Source organism: Herpailurus yagouaroundi, unplaced genomic scaffold (assembly GCF_014898765.1).
Source record: "Herpailurus yagouaroundi ecotype Mexico unplaced genomic scaffold, PumYag 77, whole genome shotgun sequence".
NCBI lineage: Eukaryota > Metazoa > Chordata > Mammalia > Carnivora > Felidae > Herpailurus > Herpailurus yagouaroundi.
The window spans coordinates 62,128,017-62,145,557 of record NW_024412388.1 but is presented as its reverse complement, the minus strand read 5'-3'; the positions used below and the strand labels follow the sequence as shown (position 1 = coordinate 62,145,557).

Genomic DNA, 17,541 nt, shown 5'->3' with positions numbered 1-17,541 from the left:
TTAACATATAGCTTGAGGGTATTGTTCTTTAATTGTCTTTCTTTAACAGAAGTATAATTTATTTCAAGACTGCTTCAATTGATCTTACAGTGATTCAAAAAAAATTTAATTGCAGGATGAAATCCATTTGAAGATTGAAAAATGAAAAATGATTCTAGGACCATGACAAAAATCTTGAGAGCTACCCTTTTATTTTTTTTTTTTTAGAAAAAGAGCTTCTGACTAGGGTTTGTTGTTTTTGTTTGTAATCTATAAATTCTATACAATATACCAGCACTTCTCAAATTTTAATGTGCATATGTAATACTCAATGATTTTGTTAAAATGCAGATTCTTTTTAAGTGGGTCTGGGAGAGACCTAAGATTCTGAATTTCTTACAATCTTTTACATGATACTGCGGCTGCCAGCCTGCAGACTACATGTTGTGTGTCAGAGCTCCATACTATACCAAACTATGCTATTCTATACAATTTATGCAGTGATTACACTTGCTTGGATGTTTAACCCTGAATCATTTAAAAATGTTTTGGCAACTAACATATTTTTGAGAAAATCTGAGACAAAAGAGTATTTAAACATGGTGTGTCAACAAATAATGCATATACAATGTAACTATTTGTTTTTAAGTATGCTATATATTTGAGAAGACTATCCAACAAATACGTTCACATACTTCTGTAGAAGAAAGTAGTGCCATTTGTCTTAACTTGATTTTGCAGAGTTTACCAGTAGATGGCAGTACGTATTCAATCTTCTGGGAAGAAAATTTGTGTATTAAAAAGAGTAGCCCCTAACATTCAGGAAGTCTTTCTTTTAGTGCTCCCCAAACCCCAAGACAGAATCCAGAACTCTATTTGAAAAACCACATTTATTTGATATAGGTTCTAAATATTTGCCTTTATTCTTTTGAATGTTAATAAATGTTTTCATTTCAAGGAATCAGAAAACCATACCTATCAGGTCAGATTAAAAAAAAATAAAGTTAGGAATCTAGTATATAGAAATTTAGTTCACATTTGTGTACTGATTGTATGGAGGGGGGTAATTCTCTATAAAGTAAGTATCAAATTAAAAAAACAAATCTGGAAGTAGCTAAGAAGAGGTTTTGGAAACATTATTAAAAGGGGAGAAAGGGTCTATTATAATGGGGGCACAGAGACTACTGCAATGGACCTAAGATCTGTAAGCATTCCAAGATGAGACAAAAAGTGTTCTTCTTTTATAGGGAGGATTAAACAAGGCTAAAAAGAACCAAAAAATGTGGGGAAATGGGATGAAAGGGTGGAATTCAAGAGTAGATAAGAATGTTTTATCTTGAGGGTCCTATTGTCAGGCAGAACTGTTAAGGAGTTTTATCTGGCTCAGGGTGAAGGTGGGTCAAAATTCAGGTGCTTGGGGAAGGAGGGAAGTTTAACATAACTTTGATTTGTAAGCATCTGTTCTGATTGATCAGTGAGGAGAAGCATTTCAGCTCATCATTAATAGGCAAAAAAAAAAAAAAAAAGTAATTGGGAGTTTTTGTCTGGTCCTGTCATAGGTAAGAAAGCATCTCACATAGGAGAGCATCTGTGAGTCTTTACCAAACTCAGATGGGGAAGGTTGTCTCTTTGCAGTAAAGCCTGGAACACAAAAGAATTTTCTTTTAATTGCCATTTTCCAGGATCACTGGATTTTGGTAAACTTTCATCATTGTCATAAATAAAAAATCTTAATATGGATTGAAAAACTGTGCAGATAATTTATTTTGATAGTAATTTATTCCTTAAATATTTATTGGGAATTCAAGCAATGGGTAGCTGTGGGCTCTTGTCCTTAGAGAGCTACAAGCTAGAATTAAAAACTCCCCATGGACCTTACTGCATATCCAGTATAGGGCATTTGATAATTATCCAGGTGATTTGGATGAATGGTGAGATTTTTTTCCTAAATAATCTAGGTTAACAAGCCAAAGTAGGTGCTTAATAAATGTTTGTTGGATAAATGAATGAATTCTACATTAAACATAAAATTATATATTTACGTATTTGATCCAGACTAAATAAGACTTGACCCAAGAGTTAATTTTCCCAAAATGTTTCATTGTTACTTATAAAATCTTCTCAGATGTTCTTTATAAAGTGTAAATGTTTTTCAGGGTGCACATACCTTTAAGCTTACATATTCTACTTACTCTGTCTTATAGAGGTATTATGATTTATACCTTTTTCACTTAAAAACCAAGGTTTATAGACATAAACTGAAAGAATGAAAGAATACTTCAAGTCCTGGCCCTAAGATCAGGAAGAACCTTTCCTGCCATCTACTTACAAAGGAGCTGTTGTTAGCGAAGAATGAAAGCCTGGGATTTATCATGCATATTTAGACACTTAGTATATGTTTTTTCCTATAACACCCTTAACAATTATGTAGGATCACTGGGTTCTGCTAAAGTTCTGTAACAAAATTATTAAAGATTTAAGATAGCTTCCCAAGCTCACATAACTGTGGGAAAACAAACAAAAAACTAAATAGACCCCACAGTGGTGGCAGAGAGAGCTTTGAGTAAATCGATTTGATCAAAATTTGTTATTGAATAATTGCTCGGTTCCTGGTATAGGGTTATGTGCTGGGAAGTGCAAGGCTGAAAAAAAAGTGGTCCCTTGAATATGTAGCATATAAAGGAACCAAGTGATGGTGCCCTAATGGTATTCTGAGTACGAGGTAAGCAACAGAGGAGAGGTTAATTCCACAAAGGAAGAAGGTAGCTGTCAAGAAAGACTGTGGCAGAGACAACTAGACGTTCTCTGAAAAAATTTGAATCCCTACTTTCACAGCATGAAGTAGGTCCTGGGAGAGGAGTCTCCAGCCAGGAACTGCTTTTTCCAGTTCCCTCTGCATCCAGAGGGGACTCACCAATAAGTGTTCTCTGCATCCACAGGGGACTCACCAATAAGTGTTCTCACCAATAAGAAGGTTGCCCAACAGAAAGTGAGCAGAAGTGATGTGTTCCACTTCTGGGCTTGGTCTCTCCACTCTTCTTGCTTTTACTGACTAGAAGCAGAAACCTCTGAGGCCCCAGTGGATGATGAAGACACTAGATGGAAGGAACATACATCCCTGAATCACAGTGTGGAAAAAAGGTCTCTGCCAATAGGAATATTGTTACGCAGGTAAAAAATAAAATTATTTTAAGCCATTGAAATTTGGGAATGTACTTGCTCTAGCAGTTATTATCACACTAATGACTGTAGTAGTTACTCCAAACTGCATTATGACAAGTTAGTTTACATAGGCCAAATAATTTTAAGTTGCAAGGAACCTTATGTATCTCTCCAAATTTTTATTTTATACAGCAAGATATATGCCTACAAAAGACCCAAGGACACATTGCTAATTAGTGATGAACTTAGGCCTAGAATCCTAGGCTTTCCTACTACAATGTCCTTTTAAGTGTGTGTGTATGTATGTTATGATGTTTTTATATAACACTTGTGTAAATCACCCAATTTAACTTTTTACAATTGACTTTAAGCCCATTTCTCTATATTGAATGACCTGAGAACAACTAGCACTAGTCATGGTTTTTCCTTATAATCACCTGCTCTGTGGATGAAGACAGCTAGTTTTCATTCATATCTTGATTTTAAGCTAAAATGTATAATTCCTTGAATTACTTCACATTTATTTTGTCTTAGCTGAATCCTCTTAAAATCCATCCTGTATCTACTGTATCTTTTCTAAAATGAGGAGTTGCTTGGTCAAGAGAATATTAGGCTGGAAATAAAAATTATACTCCAACAGCTGTGGTATACCTATGTATTACATGTGAGTATGGTAATAGTCTTAAGCAATTTACATTTCCAGTAATGCGGCAGAATGGCATTTCATGATCTACTTCTTGATGGGTGGGGACTATCTATAGATAGTCATATGACTAGTTTTATTCACTGACTTGTGAGTAGAAGCAGCATGTGTTACTTCCAGGGCATAGCTAGTATTGTTCCAGAACACTTTTTTTTTCCCTTTAGCACAGACATAAGCAATGTTCAAGACTGTGGCTGCTCTACCAAACTTTGTCTTTGGATAAAGATATGGATCCCCCCAACCCCAACCTACGGTGGACCTGTAGCAGGAACAACAAACAAGCCTTTGTTTTAGGTCTTTCAATCTTGAGGTTATTAAGACAGCATAACCTAACCTATCCTGACTGAAATGACACAACATTATCAGTGTGACCTTGAAAAATTCATTAAACCTCTTAGATTTCAAGCCTGTAATTTGGAAATTAACTGTTACTTGGAGATTCAGTTAGATAATGATTGTGAAAAATACTAGACTAGGAGTCAGAAAGTCTGAGTTTTGCTATTTACTCTGTCATTAACTGGTATAATTGGGGGGAATTATTCCTTCTCTCATTTATTCACAAAACGTTTATTAAGCACCTACTGTGACAAACTGCTAGAAGACAAGAATTAATAAAACATAGTTCTTGCCCTCATAAGAGCACACAGGCTGCATGGGACAGACAGATTAAAAATATATAGAAATGTGTTAAGAGGTATAGTAAAGGTAAGTGCAGGTTATTACGAGAAGCCCAGAGGAGACTATTGGCTCGCTCTACAGGGGAGTAAGGGAAAGCATCACAGAGAAGACATTTCAAATTGAACCTTTTTATTTAAAAAGGTGGCATTTTCAGCAGGAGGAATGACATATGAAAATATTTTACATAAAAGGACAATCCCTTTTATTTCTTTAACTTTGACATATCTAGCTTCTCTTTCCTTGTCTTCTTTCTTCTCTTCTCTTTTTATTTTTATTTATTTTTTATTTTCTCTTCTGGACAGGGGCATACAGTGGTACTTCTGGTGTTTGTCAAGGTATCATTATGGTTCACTTCTTAAAAACCCAAGAATCCTTTGGGCATTATCTGGGACTTACAAAAAGAAGGTAAAAAGAAGGTAAATTTTTTTTCTTTATTAAAACATTCAGCTCTATATACGTTGTAGCCAGGGAATATAAAGCAGGCTTTATACATTGCATATAGAAAAAAATTTTTTGCCTTAAAGTGGTTTTATTCTATTATTTCCAATGCCCTTATAAAAGGCTTCTGGGTGTGTAGGTATATAAGTATCTCTGTGTGTATAAATGTATATATATATATATATATGTGTGTGTGTGTGTGTGTGTGTGTGTGTGTGTGTGTGTGTGTTTCAGCAGTTACTCACCCCAAACCTACAGGAAAATTTAGGAGGTATACTGGTATCTCACACTGCCATGCAGATTGTACAGAAGAATACATATGATGGGCCAACGCATTTCTTGGAGCTTTTCTGATGTACTCCCTACGGCTAAGGCCTCATGGTTTGAAAGCTGGAGCAACTTCAATGACTACAGATGGGACAGTGTCTCTAGGGCTGGGGTACGGTGGGGTGAATACTTACCCGGGGCACAGTGAAGAATCCAATTCTTTCAGAGGGAGAGAAGAGAAAAATCTTTCAGGTTGGGAAGCAAGGCTAGGAACAAAGGCATCAAGGATTCCTTTTCCTCAGACACTAGGAACCATTATACATAGCTTCTAAACCTGTTATCTCTTTATTTTAACTATTCCAGTTATGGACACTGCAATAAAGTTTGTTACATACACAAGACTTTTTGTAGTGACTGTTATGGAGAATTAAGGGATGGGTGCATAAAGGAAGGAATGGCTGTCCCCATATCATTTTCAGTGCAGTTATTACTGCAGAGGCAACATTACATAGAGGAACACAGCATCCTGTAGTATCAGGTGGTACCCAGCCACAGAGTGAATGACAAAGTTAGAGCTGAGTGTAGGCGGGAAGCCATATCTCATAAAGTAGCAACAGCCAATGGGATGACTCAGAATTAGGACAAGGCATTTTCACTTTTCCCCAAATATACTAGACAAATAGGGGCTCACATTCTAACTTCATAATATGAAACTGTCATGTTTGTGTTAAAAGTTAATATTTCTGTGTGGCAATAGCCCAGGATCTGTGGGGGGTGGCAGACCACAAACACGTACATAAAGCAGGAAAGGGAGCTGAAACATGAAGAAGGATTACACCAAGGAAAGCTAATGGGGTTCATGCTCATCCCACATGGTAGTGGTGAGCTACTGAGAATTTCGTGCAAGGGAAATCATAGTAAGATTTGTGTTTTGTAAAGCAATCTCCAGTAAACATACTGAAAGTGGATCAAAATCAGGAATACAGGAGAAGCTAATACAGAAACGAACAAAATTTTGCTACTGTATTTGTAGCATCTGGAGCAGTGTGTGTCTGCAGAAGGTGCACAGAAATATTTGTGGCATGAAAGAGTGAAGGCAATGATGCAGACTTGAACTACCTCAGTGGCTATGAGTTAGTGAGATGCTCAGGATACAAAAATACAAGGCACTTGGATCACTGATTGGATATGGGATGAAAAGAAGAGGAATTTTAAGATGACCTAGATTTCTGGTTTGGATGAATTCTGATGCCTCTAACTAAAAAGAGAAATCATAGGGAAAATAATTTTGTCTAATTAGAGCTTAACTTTACCTAATTGGAGCTTAACTTCCTTATTTTTTAAATAAGAAAGATAAAGTAGGAAGTCTCTAAGTTGTCAGGTAGATCCAACAGTTTATGATTTGATGATTCCAAAACAATTAGTAAAAGAAAGTAAACTGCTAAGAAAGAATATATTATGGGTAGAAATATTGGCTTTCAACAATGCAGTATTATAACACGGGCCCAGTTAGTGCTGAATAAAGAAAAATGACTATTTGTAGGCCCTTGCTTGACCTTTTCTTTTTTAACATTCTAGCGTCTTGTTCAGTGTTTGTTTGTTTTCAGAGAGCATTATACAGCTTCCGCTTCTGCTTAACTTATGAGCTACTATGATCTCAGCCCATTTTGTCTTCTTTTGTTTTATCCTGTAATGTCTTTCCTTATAGTCTTTTTTATAAAAAACCATTCAGTGCACACTTGTGTGTTTTGTTTGTTTCTTTTTGAGAGAGAGAGAAGGAGAGAGTTCCTGCACCAGCTGGGGAGGGGCAGAGGGAGAGAGAGAAAGAGAATCCCAAGCAGGCTCCATGCTGTCAGCACAGAGCCTGATGCAGAGCTCTATTTCATGATCATGAGATCATGACCTGAGCTGAAATCAAGAGTCAGACACTTAGCTGTCTGAGCCACCCAAGCGCCCCAGTGCACACTTGTGTTTTGATCCTAATTTTCTTTCCATCTGCTTTTGGTTAACTTACAATTCTTTACCTATTCCTAAGATATTAACAGTTCTACTTGGCATCATCTGAAAATGCATTGGTTTTATTCTTAAATATGTCTTTGAAAGCATTTATAAAGATAAAATGTTCACTGCTTCTTTTTTTTTAACTGTTTATTTTTGACCAAGAGAGAAAGTGCAAGCAGGGGAGGTGCAGGGAGAGAGAGACAGAGAATCCCAAGCAAGCTCTGTGCTGACAGTGAAGAGTCTGGTGCAGGGCTCAAACTCATGAACTGTGAAATCATAACCTGAGCTGAAATTGAGTCAGATGCTTAACCGACTGAGCCACCCAGGCACCCCCTTCACTTCTATAGTAACAACAAACATAAAGTAAAATAATCATGGTAAAAAATTTCCATTCACAGTAACAACTAATGTAAAATATATACACTAATAAGAAATTCATGTGATATTTTACTGAGAGGCATGAAAGAATTCTTGAGTAAATGAAGCAATATGCCATATTTCTAGTAAGTCTGAATGTTGTCAAAATGTCAGCTTGTCTAACCTTATATTGTAGGTTTAATGTAATTAAAATCAAGTTCCAATTAGAATTTAACTTGATGAAATTATCTAAAAATTCTTGTGGAACAGTTCTCAGAAATAAATAAGACAAAAGAAAAATGCGGAACTTACATTAGAATCATTATAAAGTATGTAACTAGACAAGAATGTAAGGTGTCTTTATTTGGGATCTCTAGGGACAGAGCCTATGATGAGTATTCATGTACGAGTGACTTACTAAGGGAATGTGTCAGGAGAAACCTGTAAGGGGCAGGGTAAACAGGATACAGAAAGGAAAGAAATCATGCATGGATGTAGTTTAGATTATGTATTTTCAGTGGGACAGTATTACCTGACTCTAAGAATCAGATTATCTTGTTTTAAAATGGGTTGAGTATGGCAGACAGAATTCTGTGATGGTGTCCAAGATTTCCACCAACTGGCCTAAATTTCCTACTTCATTCTGTCCCCTTGAGTGTGGGTGGGATGTGAGAATCTAATAGGGCAATTACTTTCTTGGTTAGGTCATACTATAGAAGGTTCTGCTTGTTTTGAAGAAGTAAGTATCAATGTTGTGGCAGCTTTACTAGGACCTGATAGTGGCCTCTAGTTACAGAGAGTGGCCCACCACCAACAGCCATGAAGAAAGAGGTCTCAGTCCAAAAACTTCAGGAAACTGAATTCTTCCAACAACCTGGAAGAGGACAGCAAACTACAGATGAGAACACACCCCCAGAGGATTCTTTGCTTATAACCTGGGAAGACCCTAAGGTCTTCCTTACCCATCCAACCATACTCTGACGACCTGACACATGGAAACTGTGAAATAACAAGTTTGTGTTGTTTTAAACCACTAAATTTCTGGTTCATTTTTACAGAGCCAGAGGAAATTAATACATGGGGTAAACTTAGGTATAACATACTCCTTTAAGAAAGGGAGCTATTAACTGGGAGTGGCTTGGCCGAGGATACTGATCCTATCTACCTCTGCAATTTTAGATAGTAGAGGCTTTTAGTGAATTTGTACCCAGAGAATATCTCACTCTTTAAATCTGTTCCTTGCTAGAGTCTCCTCTATCAGGGCTAAGAGTATGTGGGAGTAGTGAGAGGGAACCATGCTTGGAGGCCAACTAAATTGCAAGAATTATGTTTAGAGGCTTTCTATTGTGTCCTCATATTATCTTCAAATATACATGGAGAGGGAGGTACTGGCTCCCGATGTCTTATACAAGGAAACAGATGCAGAGATACTTAGTAATTTTGGAAAAGACAATGTAGGTTATCAAGAGCCCATCTCCAGGGGCCCTGCTGACTTTTATTGTCTCCTCTCTGCTTGTAATGTCACGTTTACCTTCCCTAAACATCCACCTTTCATTCCTCAGCTGCCACTAGAGCAAATAACAAATATCTGTGGCAGATCAACTGGCAACTCAGTTTATACATAATTATTTTATACTTTTTGAGAATAGAGTGAAAAAATAGCACCTTTGTTAACAAATAGGAATAAATTGTATACAATTATACAGTTTAAAATGTCTAAGAAATTTTCTTCAGGGTGGAGATTATACTATCGGTCATCCATTAGTTTGTTCAAAAGTGCTTCTAAGTGTCAAGGTAAAGCCTGATATAGAAGTACTCAGTACAATGCAAAGTGATTTCCCAGCCAACATCTGCTGGGAAAATCCCAGTTGCTTTTGGTATTGTACTCTGAAAGTTGTCTTAGACTGTACTCTGTGAACTTATGTGTTTTCTGAGGGTTAATTTTTTAAAAAATAGATATAATGCCTAAAATCATCAGTAATATTTCAGGGAGGCTCAGAGCCATTGAAGCAATTGGAGTCAAGATGAAAGTTATCAGCCAGAATGAAAAGGACTAAGGGATCACAGACATTGGCTGCATTCTCTCCTTAGAGAAGGCTTCATCCAGAACAATACTCACACTGCTGCCAAGATGAATGAAATTGCTAAATCTGGAATATGACAAAGACTTTGAATGCCATTTAATGAAGAAGTTGGAGAAAAATAGATCTATTGGATATAGAAAAATGCTATCTAAAGCTTGATTAGGCATTGTCAGTAAGGTTTTTTTTTTTATTTTATGAATGCATAATTTTAGATACCTGCTTTTTTCTATAAATTATTTAGTTACTCTTCATATTGATGTTGTATGAAAAATGGACATGCTGACTTTTTTCTATTTACTATGACATCTATTGCTTTCCCTTTATTATGATACATTTTATTATGTGCTGGAATTATCCACCACTTTTCAGGAATTTGTATAAATAATGAAACTCATTTTTTACTCCAAGACTTCTTATAAAGGGACTTGAGGTGTTCCATAAGCCAGATTCACCCAACTTTGTCACTCACCCTCATTATTACCAACCCTAACCATGCCTTTTCCAACTCCATCCAGACCTGCCATCTCTCCCCAATATCAGACTCTTTCAGAAGTTTTAGAGAACATAAGAGGATAATAATGAACTTGAGGCCAAAGGATGAAAGACCTACCAAATGAGAAGCAACCTGAAACAATAAGTTCCATGATTAGTGGCAGTATTTAGAACTAAACACATATGTGAATAAAGAGAGACAATATGGCAATAAAAAGTCCTGACTAGGAATTAAATGGCCTCGATTTTAATCCTAATTCTGCGACCTCTTAGCAAGCTAAACTACTATAACAACAACAACAACAACAAAAAACCTATAAAATACAGTGACTTAAACAAGATAGAATTGTTTTCCTTTTTTACTTAATGTGTCATAGATGAATGTTCAGGAATGACAAGATAGCTTTGTCATTTTTAATATACAGCTTCCCACATTGCTCACATTGCCATTTTCAAGTTAGAAAAAAAGGAGAAGGAAAAAGAACAGGGCAAGATATTTTGTGTTTAAAAGAATCAGAGATTGCCTGGGTGGCTCAGTCTGTTGAATTTCCAACTCTTGATTTCAGTTCAGTTCAATTCATGATCTCACGGTCGTGGGATTGATCCTCATGCTGGGCTCTCCCACTTCCCTTCTCCTCTGCTCACTCACTCTCTTTCTTTCTCAATATAAAATTTAAAATAATTGGAAGTCAGACACATTATTTACATTTACATCCCACTATCTAAAACCTAGTTATATAGTGTATTTCTCCCATGTTGTGTACCTCCAAGGGGCATCATTTGCAGTGAATTTTATGTGTATGATGCCCCTTGGTATTATGCAGAGTGGTGGCTCTGTAATGGCCATCTACTGTAGGAGAAGTGTAGTAGGCAGAATTTGGCCATCCATGACTTTTGCCCTCCTCCAGTGAACATGTTGAATTATATACCAAAAGGGATGTAACTAAGATTACTAATGAGCTAACTTTAAGATAGGTAGATTATCCTACATTATCTGATTGGGCCTACTATAACTCCAGGAGCAGAGATCTTTCTCTGGTGTTAAGAGAAGTCAGAGATTTAGTGTGACGGATTCAATGAGCCATTATTCATTTGAATATGAAAGGCTATATAATTAAGCAAACAGAGACCTCAACTTTAAAAATAGGAAGGAACTGAATTCTGCCAATAATTTTACTGAGATTAGAAGCAGATTCTTTCTCAAAATCTCCAGGTAAGAGCCCAGCCCAGCCACCATCTTGATTTTAGCCTTGTGCAGCCCTGAGTTGATAACTCAGCTGGATCCTCTGGCATTTCTTGTCTACAGAACTGTGCGATATTAAGGGGTGTTATTTTCAGCTGGTAAATTTTGAAAATTTGTTGTGGCAGCAATAGAAAACTAATTCAGGAAGTTTCAAAATATAGTCTCTAGCTATGAAACCAAAATGTACTGCTAAAAGGAAGGAGGAAAGAATGTGTATTGGGAGTAATCAGTGAACTCTTCAACAGCCACTGTTTGCAAGATTGTGTCCTCAGGTTACTTATCTGTGGAGGTTTGACCTAACCAGAGGTCTTGTGGTTCCTTAACTGTGATATATTATAATTACACTAAGAATATAGTAAAGTCTATCCTTCTATGTCGACTGACCTTGATAGGATATCTGAGCACTCATCTCTCCTTCTGTCTGTCCATCAAGAAGCCTGCTCACCCCGGCTAGCTTGATTCTCTTCCTCTTTTTGTCTCAACACTCTACAAATCCACTCATGTGAAAAGGAAAAAGAAAAGATAAAAGCTAAGAAAAGATAAAAATAAGAACATCAACATCAACTATAACAAACAATAGGTGATTTTCCTGAGCTGAGTGAGTTGGTTAGATTTTTATGGCTTTAAGGGTGCTACATTTCCAAAGATGAAGGGTAGAATTCAGGGTGATATTCTAAATATAGAGGTGATTCCAGTATGCATAGTCTCCATTGCTGATTGCTAGCTCCAGTGGCAAGGCCACTTGATACAATAGTGGAAGACAGTGGCAAAGCTGGAGTGAGAAGAAAGGAAGGAGAAAGAGAAAAGGCTATTTTCAATGGCATTTAGCCAATTGTTCTCACAAATACAAAAAAAAAAAAAAGCAAAGATATTATGCATGCATACAGAGGAGAAGAGTAGAATTACAGTTAACAAGAGGAAAAATGGAATTTGGATTCAACTTCGTTCCTTCTTTCCACTCCTCCCTCAAACCTTGACTACCATGTTCATCACTATCAAATGTGTGCATGTGTGCACACACACATACACACACATAAGGAGGTGGAAATAACAGAGTAGAGACAATGATCTATGATGATTCAACTTATGATTTTTTGACTTTACAATGGTGTGAAAGACATATGTATTTGGCAAAACCTAGCCTTTGAATTTTGAATTGTCATCTTTTCCTGGACTCGCGATCTTTGATGCTAGGCACTGGCAGTGAGCTTCATGACCCCCAGTCAGCCACACGACCACAAGGGTAAACAACAGATACACTTAAGAACATTGTGTACCCATACAACCATTTTTTTTTCATTTTCAATCCAATATTGAATAAATTACAAAAATGTTCAACACTTTAGTATAGCATAGTCTTTATGATAGATAATTTTTCCCATCTGTAGGCTAATGTAAGTGTTCAGAGCACATTTAACATAGGTGAGGCTAAGCTCTGATGGTCAGTAGGTTAGGTGCATTAAATGAATTTTTGACTTAGGATATTTTCAACTTATGATGGTTTTTTCTAATTGTAACCCCGTTTTAAGTCAAGGAAGATCTATATGGTAAATGTCACATTAGATCTGATCCAGACTAATATTTGACTTCCAGGCACACAAGTCTTTCCTTACTTTCAGACCCAGGTTAAGTGTGCTCTCAAAGGCTGCAAGCTGAGGTATAATGGATTTCCAACATATGGTAACAAATGATTAAGCGATTGTGTCTAAGGTTACGACCTTCCCCACCACTGGCTTTTGATTTAGCTTTTGCTCCATTTAAGATCTTGTAAGATCTTAATTTCCTCCAATAAAGGTTTACTTAAGAAATAAAACTCATTAAACTCTGAGAGGACTCATAAAAATTCAAGTGTACCTTCCCTCTGAAATGCGAACTAAATTTCAAGTAATGCCATAAAGTAAAATTAAGTTTTTTTATTTCAAATATCTTTGTAGTTGACAGATTTTGAGTTTAGTTGGTTTGTTTTTTCTCCTTAAGAATCTGATGAATCAGAAAGTTCTTTAAAAAGAATGACCCTTTTAGTTTTAAGCTGAACTTATCATTTAAGAATTGTGAAGTCTCAGGCTTAGGAAAGCTTAACATTTTATTATTTTTACTATCTTTGCTTTACAAAAATCACAAGTTACTTAGTTATAAGGTTGCAGAGCTAGAAAAGATTTTTAAAAAATCACTCTCCATATTTTTTATTAGAGTTCTTATTGTCCGTAAGAGCCGCTGAAGAAGGGGTGTCTGGGTGGCTCAGTTGAGTGTCAGACTTCAGCTCAGGTCATGTTCTCATGGTTCCTGAATTCTAACCCGGCACTGGAGTCTGTACTGACAGCTGACAGGTCTAACCTGCAGCCTGCTTCAGATTCTGTGCCCCTCACTCTCTGCACCCCACCCCCCACTCTCTGTCTCTCTTTCAAATATAAATAAACATAAAAAAAACGGACCACTGAAGAGGCCGACTGTGGGTTGAAAGCTGTGCCTCTAAAAGATGTGGAAGTCCTAACTCCCAGTGACTGTGAATGTGGCCTTACTGGGAAATAAGGTCTTTGCAGATGATCAAGTTAAAATGAGGTCTAGTGTGGGGCTATCCAATATGGCTATGCCCTTATAAAAAGGGGAAATTTGAATCCAGCAATAGGCATAAATACAGGGAAGACACAGGGAAAATGCCATCTATAAACAAAGGAATGCCTGAAGCCATCAGAAGCTTGGAGAAGGGTATGGAACAAATTCACCTTCACAGCCTCGGAAGAAATCAACTTCGCTGATACTTTGATTTTGGCTTTCTAGCCTCCATAACTGTGCAGCAATAAATGTCTACTTTTTTTAAGCCATCCAATTTGTGGCTCTATGGCATCCCTGGGAAACTGCTAGAAAGCGCAAGCCTAATTGTTTTGGGAAGAAACCTATGCTAAATAACAGGAAATCCAACTTACCTCAGTGAATATTTTCCTCTGTTTAATAAAAGTAGTCATAACAAATGGAAAGAATTAAGATAATCTTAAAACATAAATGTTTAAGATTTAAAAAAAATGCTTAAAGGAAGATGTCAGTTGTCCCTAAATTAATTCAACAGAGTACCATTGATTTTATTTTTCTGGAACTGTGAAATTGATGTTAAAAAGTTTATATGGAAAAGAAGTAATCTAGTAATTATAACCAGGGGAAACCTGATAAAGAAGAGCCATGTAACAAATCACTACGAATTTAAAGGCTTAAAACACCACCAATTTATTATCTCACAGTTTCTATAGGTCAGAAGCCAGCCAAAGACATAACTGGATTCTCCTCTCAGGGCATCATAGGTTGAAATCAAAACTGTCTTGTCATCTGGAGCTTGGAGGTTTCTACCAAGCTCCTTCAGGTTGTTGGTGGGATTCAGTTTCTTGCAGTTAAAGCACTGAGGCCTCCATTTTCTTACTGGCTGTGGGCTGTGGGTTGCTCTCAGCAACTGAAAATTGCCCACATTGCTTGTCATGTTTCTTCCCCCATCCTGAAAACCAACCTTGGAGAATCTTCTCTTACTTTGAATACCTTTCTTCAGAAAGAGCCTGGTCCCTTTTAAGAACTAATTAGATCAGGCCTACCTAGGATAATCTCTTTCTTAAGGCCAACTGTGCCATATAACGTAACCTTATCATGGGAGTGACCTTCCATCATATTTACAGGTACCTCCCACAGTCAAAGGCTGGGGGATTATATAAGAGTGGGGGTCATGGGTGGTCATCTTAGAATTCTGCCTACCACAAAGCACAAAGTTATTAATGGCAGTGGAAGTACAGCCACACGATGAAATACTATGCAGGTACAACAAAAAGTATAGACTTTCTGATATAGGAAGGCACATTATTAAATTAGAAAAAAAATGTTAGAAGAAAAACAGTATAGGGTTGTGTTTATCTTTATGTAAGAATTGGTGGAAATAAAGGTTTATAGTCAGAAGCCCAACCATGAACTTACTGTTTCATCATTGGAACAATGATTAAAGCACTGTTCCTGTTCTAAAGTGCAGAAAGTGTGGTAGGGATCAAAAACCAAATCCCAAACTGAATATAATTCAAATAAGAGAAATATTACAGAAAGATGAGCATTTGTTTTGTGGTTTTAAAGAAAGAAGTGATTGTACCAAGTGCCTGCAAGGCCTAGTTTTTTTTTCCTTGGCGATACCTGCCTGCCTGCCAGATAGGGCCATTTAGATCATTGTCTATTGATCTGTACAATTCAAACGTTCACATTTAAAACACTAGAAGAAGCATTACATTCCTAAAATCTCATTAGGTATCATTGGATCATTGATTTCCACATATTGATTAGAAGGCAATATACAGTTTTCATGATTTAAAAAAAATACTTTCTTGTAAAGCATTAGTCTGTGTGAGAGTCAGAAGACTGGATATGAGTTTTCTTCATTTTTGTGAAGATTGCTACACAAAGAAAGGTTGTTGGTAAAATATAAACAAGACATGCTTATCAGATAATTACATGATATAAATTCTCCTTTTCTACTTTGGACTATCATTATTATAACCTGAATTTCTTCTTTAGTTATTTTAAACTATCTGTATCCATTCCATTTTGAGAAATAGCAAAATAAGTCCACTGGATTTTCCTGTGTCTTGCTTCCACATTTCCTTCAAATCTCTACTCAGATATAATCTTCACAATGAGGGCTTCTCTAAAATAACCCCACACCACTACCCCAACTCCCTGTACCCTTACCTGCTTTTTCTTTAAAAAATATTTTTTAATGTTTATTTATTTTTGAGAGAGAGAGTGTGTGTGTGAACAGGGAAGCAGCAGAGAGAGGGAGGCCCAGAATCTGAACCAGGCTCTAGGTTCTGAGCTGTCAGCACGGAGCCCAGCACAGGGCTCAAACCCACCAGCTGTGAGATCACGACCTGAGCCAAAGTTGTACGCCTAACCGACAGAGCCACCCAGGCATCCCTCTTTTTTTTTTTTTAAGTTTATGTATTTATTTTGAGAGAGACAGAGACAGCAAGTGGTGGACGTGCAGAGAGAGACAAGAGAGATATTGAGAGAGAATCCTAAGTAGGCTCCATGCTGTCAGTGCAGAGTCCAATGTGGGGTTTGAACTCACAAAACTGTGAAATCATGACCTGAGCCAGAACCAAAAGTCGGACTCTTAACTAGCTGAGCCACCCAGGTGCCCCTGCTCTTTTTCTATATATCACTTACTTTGAAACTATTACATATATGAGCTTACTTGTCTCCTGTGTGTCTCCTCCATCACAACATACATTCCGTAAACAGAGCAGGGTCTTTGTCCTGTTTGCAGCTCTGTCTGGCACAACTAGAACAGTGTTTGGTTTAAGGGCACTCAAAAATATACATATTGAATGAATAAATAACCAATTTATTGAAGAATAAATTCTATTCATTGTCCTTAAATGAGTTATGTTAAATTCTTGCTTCCCCCACCCCCAAAGAAAGTCTCTGACAAATATTAAAAGAACACAAGCTTTATTCTCTCTGCTTTTTTTGTTTTGTTGTTATTGTTCTCTCTGCCTCTATCTGGAAGTGACATGAGGGCAGTCATCACGTCATACAGCCTAGCCAACATCCAAGGGGGATAAGGTGCCAAGTTGCCTTTACTTGGTATAGTAAATAATAAGTGTGGTATAGTAAATAATAAATATTTGGTCTTTCTCTCCAGTTCCTGGCACACAGCCCCTTGAAATCCACTGTCTTCATATGCTAATGGCTTTGGTATATCCCTATGTAGCTTTAGGGTGAAGTTTTGTCTCCCAAAAATCAACCACATGTTTAGAGGGTTAGAACTGTCAGACCTACTCCCTAACTTCTGTGGATCAGAAAGATGCTAGAGAATGAGTTCAATCATCAATTGCCAGTGATTTAATTAATTGTGTCCATATAATGAAACCTCCATTTACTATTAATAATGGGGTCAGGGAACTTTCCAGGTTGGTGAATACATCACTGTGCTGGGAAAGTGGTACTCCCAGAGTCGGCTTGGAAGCTTGCCCCCCCCCCGCCCCAAACTTTGCCTTATGCATCTCTTCCATTTGTCTTTTTCTAAGTTATCTTTTATAATAGACTAGTAATTGTAAGTAAAGTGCTTACCTGAGTTCTATAAGTCATTCTACTGAATTATCAAACCTGAAGATGGA

General features: G+C 37.0%; 1 long non-coding RNA gene across 1 annotated transcript in view; it reads left to right on the top strand.

The window, feature by feature from the left end:
* Positions 1-4,827: 4,827 nt before the first annotated feature.
* The window catches only part of LOC121027315 (uncharacterized), a 79,749-nt gene continuing 67,035 nt past the window's right edge, over positions 4,828-17,541 (top strand). Inside the window, exon 1 of the long non-coding RNA XR_005788662.1 lies at positions 4,828-4,938. This is a non-coding gene — a long non-coding RNA (uncharacterized LOC121027315). The remainder of the gene's footprint in view (positions 4,939-17,541) is intronic.